The sequence below is a fragment of the Brachionichthys hirsutus genome, chromosome 8 (genome assembly GCF_040956055.1).
Source record: "Brachionichthys hirsutus isolate HB-005 chromosome 8, CSIRO-AGI_Bhir_v1, whole genome shotgun sequence".
NCBI lineage: Eukaryota > Metazoa > Chordata > Actinopteri > Lophiiformes > Brachionichthyidae > Brachionichthys > Brachionichthys hirsutus.
Genome location: NC_090904.1, coordinates 2807961 through 2814906, shown reverse-complemented (window position 1 = coordinate 2814906; position 6946 = coordinate 2807961). Strand labels below are relative to the sequence as shown.

At 43.2% G+C, this 6946-nt stretch overlaps 1 pseudogene; it reads right to left on the bottom strand.

Annotated features, from left to right (window-relative positions):
• Window positions 1-3667: 3667 nt before the first annotated feature.
• Window positions 3668-6822, bottom strand: LOC137898026 (uncharacterized; annotated as a pseudogene).
• Window positions 6823-6946: the final 124 nt, after the last annotated feature.

The window sequence follows — 6946 nt, the reverse complement described above, 5'->3', positions numbered from 1 at the left end:
AAACGTGCTTCTGTTTTATATGGCTGAGAGTTGGATTACAATCTCGATATCACACTCACATATACTAAATATGACGGTGATAAATAATATCAGAAAGACTAGCAAGAGAGGGAAATGTCTCACCTGGCTTAGTTACCTGTGGGAAGCACCTTTATTATCCAGTTTCATGTATCTTTAAAACATCCAGACAAAAAAAAAAATAGTGTAACTTCCTGGTTTAAGCTTTCTGAGTGACAAGTGGTCAAAAATAATAATTTGAAAATTTAATTTCTAGTTTTATAAATGAGAAACCTTTTTACAGCTAATTATAATTATACAGATATTATCTGGAGACGAAGCTATGCAAGCTGTTTCCCCATATCCAACCTTTGTTCTCAGGATTAGCCATCGACTGCTGATATTTATCATTTACTGTACAGATCTAAGAGTCCAAGAAAGCAAATTAGCACCTTCCTCACAACGTTGAGCCTTTTCTTCAACACACTCTTTGGACGTGGAACACATTTAAGATTTAGATTCAAGTTTTTAAAACAAAATTATTATTATTATTTATTTGACTTTTTACAGCATCACTTTTAACCCCTAATTTTCTGGTTGTTTTGCCTGAAAACAGTTGTAATTTTTTATTTTTTATTTTTCCCCTTCTCCGTCTTTAGCTTGTCCTCTCTTACCAGGCATCTACCACTATGAGGCACAATGAGGACGATGCTTTGCTTGCATCAGACGTAAGACAGACAGTTAATCCATGAAAGACAATGAAATAAATTAGGGAAACAGCAACATGCAGCAAACAACCTGTTTTTTTTACTCACTTGTACAAAGTCATGATAACAGGATGGATCGGTCCTGAATTCATCACTGATGTCTGGACTCAAACAGACTATGACGTGAACCCTTGCACACACACACACACACACACAGCAGTTCAACGTTCCTACACTTTACTAAACAGCAGCCTTACTGGATTTATCTCAAATCAACTAAAGCCCCCCCACCTTCCTGAATAGCACCGCCGCCAGCCGACACCCCGCACCCCTCCTCTGCTCCTAAACGGAAACTGGTTCATGGATTTGGGCTACTGACTGCCGGTTGGACGATGTTCCTCTGATGGTACAGATTTGACCCCGTCTGTCGTCTCACAGCATTTATGGTAGCAATCTGAGACTGCCAATCGCAGCTTCTACCTTTTTGCCAATTAAAAAGACACTGTGTTCAAAGAATGGCACGATCCTTTTAATATCTTCTGTTCTTTTTCCTACCATGTGAACTAGATGGTTAGTGCATTGGCGATGGATGCTGGCTGACTGAAGTGCGTTAGGATAGCGATGAAGGAAGGATCGGGAAGGATCCAAACACTGAAACAGCCAGAAGTTGTTGTTGTTGTTGTTTTTTAAATGAAGTATGTTACTGCACAATTTGGAAATTACTTCCCCACACAGCATACTGTTCTTCAGATTACATGGCTTGGCGTCTGTGCCACTTTGCACACATTTGCAATGAGGCGTGGTCCATGCAGGAAGTAAGCAGCTGTGAGTGAAACGTCGCTCTGGTGTGAATCTGAATGGATTTGTTACGCTGAGAAAACGACAAGGACAAAAACAAATCCTCATGCACTGTGATTCATTAATGCCTGTTGTGGAGTCAACACGTATTTATGCCCCCCCCCCCCCATGTGCACTACCTTACCTGTGTGCTGTATGCCTTGTGCCTGTCTGTCCATCATGGGCGGATGGACTGTTACGTTACACCACTGTCCTTGTGTCTGTGTGCTGCAAGAGAGGGGACGCGTCGTCCCTCTCCAGAAGGACAGCGTGGCTGCAGACTGTCCCTGGTCTGTGTGCAGCGCCGTGGCTGTTTCCCCGCCACGCTGCACTGACTGCTAACTGTTAGCCTCCGCTGATGATGCATGTTGGCAGCGTGTGTGTGTGTGTGTGTGTGTGTGTGTGTGTCTTCTTGTCCTCCGTCCTCTCTGAAGCACTCGGCTTGATCCGTCTCTGTTAAGTACTGAAGCTGGTGTCTCATGTCTCCTCTTCTCTCATCTGCCATTCGCTTTTTTGTGTTCCGACCCTTTCGTTAAGCGCCAATAACAGCGGTCCCCCCCCATCGCTCTTTGCTTTCCATTGTCGCCATTCCTCCAGCACTTTGTCACGCATGTTCTTCCATTTTGCTGGTCACCATGACGACATGCTCCACTATGAATGCTCAGCGGTTTAAAGCATTACACGTTCCTGACCAGCGGCTATTGAAAGCGAGTTCTGGTGGCATGATACGGCTTGTGCATGTATGAGTCTTTTCTTTTTCTTTTTGTTGTAACATTGGTGTTTCCCTTATGTAGCTCACCCCAGCATTCAAGTTTCCGGACACCAAGCTGTGAGTTGAAGGGGAGCGGCCCATGTGAGTGTGTCTGTGTGTGTTGTGTTCGTGGGCAGATCAGTGAGAAGAAGCCCTTCAGCTACACAACCGACCAGACCCGGCCCACGCGTGACGGCTGTCTTGACAGAAGTCCAAAAGGTCGATTCTATTCCCTTGGGCCATGATCTTGTCATGTCGGTACTGTAATGTTTGGAGCACTGACCATTAAAGATATAATTCAGGTCTATTGGAGATAGAAACTGGGAATAATTGAGGGTTTCACAGAAATGCCCCCCCCCCCCCAAAAAAAAAGAAGCTGTACCAGCATCCAATGCTTTGCCCAAGTTTACGGACAGGTCAATGGTTTGTCAAAGAAAAATGTTCTTCTGTTACAAATTTTAAAGCAATATCATATTAATGAAATTAAAAGATACAATATCAAAAGAATACCTTGTATGTCTGTTGTTAGCAAATGGTTTTGTTTCATGACTGAATGTAAAATGACAATCGGAGTACGGCGCAACCAAACTTTGTTTTCCCTGCTTGGGGCTGATTGAGTGACTCCGTGATTATTCCTTTTCTTTTGTTTGTGCGTGCTGCTTTGTTTACAGGCCTGTTGTCAGAAGCGTCAGATATTTTGAACAAAAACTTATTTAGATTCAAATAAATATTTGTTGTGCATTGCAGTAAAAATGTTTTCGTCCCATTCCAAGCTGTGACGCTTCCAAAAAGATAAAGTAGCAGGAATCAATATAAATCACTGGTAGAATAATAGTATTTGTGTGACGGGATTAGAATTAAACACGTGTTTTAGTTTTCTTTGGAGCAATTTCTGAATGTATGTATGGATTTTGGAAATTAAGTTACAGTTTGGAAAATGAGTTGAAAATCCTTTTCCCATGATGCAACAGGATAAATGTTCTAGTCATATATGGTTTGAAAATATTTGTTAATTCTTGAAATCCCTTTAAAAAAACAGAGAAGGCGTTGTGAAAAATATCAGCTGGGGTTTTAAAAAGCTACGGAATCCTGTCGTCCGTCCTTCTTGGAGCTGTTTGCTTTAATTCAGAGGTTTAAAATGATTTTGGAAATGTATGTGACAAACTGCACATTGTGGAGCGCTTATCGCTCTATTCTGATAAAACATATTTACACTTAAGGCCTGCATTTAGCCTGGGTGTGTTCTCAGTCATCCAGGTCATGGGGGGGGCAAAAAAGAAAAAAACATTATGAATATATTAAATTTTTCTCAAGGTTAAACTTGTAGTTTGGTTGCACCAAAGTAATATTGCACCATTAATTGCCAATTGGCAGCTCATGTTGAGTCAACGGCGGTTCTCTGGATCACCCTCAGCCTACCCTCGTCTTCCTCACTCTCGGCCTCTCCGGGTAGGAACAGCTGCTTCCTGAGGACGGTTGAATAGAATAGAAGGGACCAAAGACCTTTCGGTTGAAGTGGACGATTTGCCCGAAGGCCGTCCCCAGCTCTGCTATAGCTCAGCAGCTAGAGTGGAGAGGACAGCTCTGGACTCCTTTTACCACAACTGCCCTGCAGCATCGCCTGGAGGAAGCCCTGTACCCTTCCTCCTATGAGTGATGGAAGGATGTTTGAAGGCGTGGACAGAGAGAGAAGGAAACATTTCCGCTGTCTGCAGTAGCAGACGTGCATGAGGATAGAGAACAACTGCAGTGTGGTGTTACCACGGCAACATTTTAGACACAACATCTTATGGAAACTAAATAAGATAAAAGCGTTTGATTATGAATCTGCAAACTGTTAGTCTTTACAAATATATCACTTTTCTTTTACTACTATTACTTACTAGAAAAATGTACAGTAATACCTCGACATACGAGTTCTTTGACATGCCAGCGTTCCGAGATTCGGACCTGCCTCTCCAAAGCGCTTCACCCGTTCACTGAGTTTGCTGTATTTGTGAATATTCTTTATAATAAGTGATGAGTCCAAAGAAGTGAGAAGACCACATTTTATATTACAGTAATCCTGTGTACCATTCATTATATCATCGTGTGTGCACCTATAGAGCAGTTTTAGACGGCCGGAACCAATTAAATTATTTTCAGTTATTTTATATGGGGAAAAAATTTGATTTTGACATACGACCTCGGTCCAGTAACGAATTATACCCGTATGTCAAGGTATTACTGTATTTCCAATAGCTCTGAGGGCATTTTAATCCACACCTAAATGAAATGAGAACATAACTGAGTTATAGCCAGTGACCTAAACTCTGTTTCTTTAATATGATGAAGAGTTACAGCGTTTCCCAACATCCTGACCGATGCCGTTGTTATGCTTCCACAGCTCAGATATGTATTCACTTACTTCAGGAGATCCTGGCTCTCCTGAAGCAGCTTCACTCCCCTGCTGCAGCACAGACACCCCCCCCGAGCACCAGCAGCGCCTCCTTCAGGTCAGCATTAGACAAATGACCAGCAGGCTTCCTCTCAATGTACCCAATATACGAGATGCTGTGCAAAGGGGCTTATGGAAGTTGATCAATAAATATCGTGAGTCAGGCTGAGGTCTCAAAAGAGGTTTTAGATTTAATAAAAATATTTTTTATAAAGAAGTGAGCAGCATGCGCTCCTCCTTATATTGCAGGCCTTGAATATCACAAGCCTCTGTCCCACATGTATCCATTGATCTTGACAGGGCTTCTCTTGAACAGAAAGAATTGGGTCAGCTGGATCTGTTCTGACAGGCTCCTGTCGCCTCCATTGGTTTTCCTCTCATATAATACCTGTTCACTGTGACAGCCGGTACATGCATCACAAAACTCTCTCCTTACCTGGTCTGACTGTCCTCCAGCAGCACAGCGATGGGCTTACCTGATGCGAAACCACATCAGTCCCACGTCGAGCATTGGTCGGGAGCAGCACCGTCTGGATCCGCTGGCCCAGTGAGTCCAGGCGGGTGCGGTCCAGCACCGTAGCCTGAGAGAGAAGGTCCCGTCAGGATCATGTGGTAAATGACAAGGGACCTTCATTAAATTAGGAGCTTTCACAAGAAAAAGCAGCAGCCACTGCACAGCGAGACGCATTCAAGCAATGATCAGGTAATGATTCCTTCACAGGTGTTTATACCTCAAAGGATACTTTTACAGTTCCTGAGGTACATGCAACAGCTGCGCAAATAATTGGAAAACGTAAATGCAGTTGAACACAACGGGAAAAAAGTTCAGATTTACAGTAAAATTGTTAGTTAAAAGTAACCTAGTAGTAAATAGTTAAAACGAATCGTGTGTCTGGCGTTGCGTCTGTTTGCAAAATAACTCAAAACCTTCTGGACTGATCTTGATGACATTTTCAGGAAATGTTGGGAATGTTGCCAGGAACAGATGAATTACATTTTGGTGATGATCCAACACATCACAGATGGAGCCCTGTAGTTGTTGCTGCTGTTCAGCACTCGAGCTACTTTGACAGTGCGGTCATGTGCTCCATTCCCTGTGACTGTGATATGTTCGCGAGCTCCTAAATTTCAATGATGCAGGAACCAACGTTTGTTTGTCTGTCTGTCCGGTTCGGATGTAGATTGTAGATATTATAAAGACTTCTTGAAAAATGTGGGGCCGACTTGAGTTGGACCGTCCGTCTCCATACATCCATACATTCATTCATTCAATGATATTCAATAAAACTAGATTAAATTTAATTAAATTAAGTTTTTATTTTATTTCTATCGTGCCAGATTATAGAAAATTATCTGAAGACACTTTGCAGGTGTAGCAGGGAAAGACCTGCAGGGAAACACAGAACCCAACTCGACCCACAAGAGCAAGCACTTTGGCGACGGAGGCAAGGAAAAACTTCCCTCTAACAGGCAGAAACCTTGGACAGAACCCTACGGCTCATAGTGGGCGGCCATCTGTCTTTTCCGGTTGGGTTGAGAAGGAGAGAGAGAAACAGAGGTAGAAAGACAGATACATGGACAGAGTGGGAGAGACAGACAAGGACAGGTAGGAGAGTCAAAAAGAGAGTGATCGAGAGACGAGAGCCTTTTCTTCAATTTTCTTGTTTTTCGGCACCTGAGATGGATGGCTGATCTGGACCAACCATCCACCCATCCATCCATCAATCCATTCATCCATGGATTGGTGGGAAGGATGGATGGGGTATGGATGGATGGTTGGCTAATCTGGACCAACCAAACATCCATCCGTCCCATCCATCCTTCCATGGGTGGATGCCAGTGGGTGGAACGGCAGCATGGCGGTTCAAAAGGACAAAGATCCAAGCCTGTTTAATTAATCTTGAGTCATCATCATCATCATCATCATCATCATCATCGTCACTTGGCCGTTTGCCCAGGAGTTGCCTCTGTTACTGTACAGCCTGCTGCAGGAACCGAGGCCTCAGGCTCTGGATGGTGAAGTTAATCATGTCGGTTTTCATCAGGCCCAGGAAACGGAAGATCTCTCTCATGGGGAAGGTGGGGGAATTCATTTTGAGTGCAATAGAAAGGGGGGGGGGGGGGGGCAGGAACATTCATTTTCAAGAAACACTGTTAGATGTTTGTATTTCTGTTTCAATGTAAATATGAACATTCATTTATTCCTATTATCTCAAA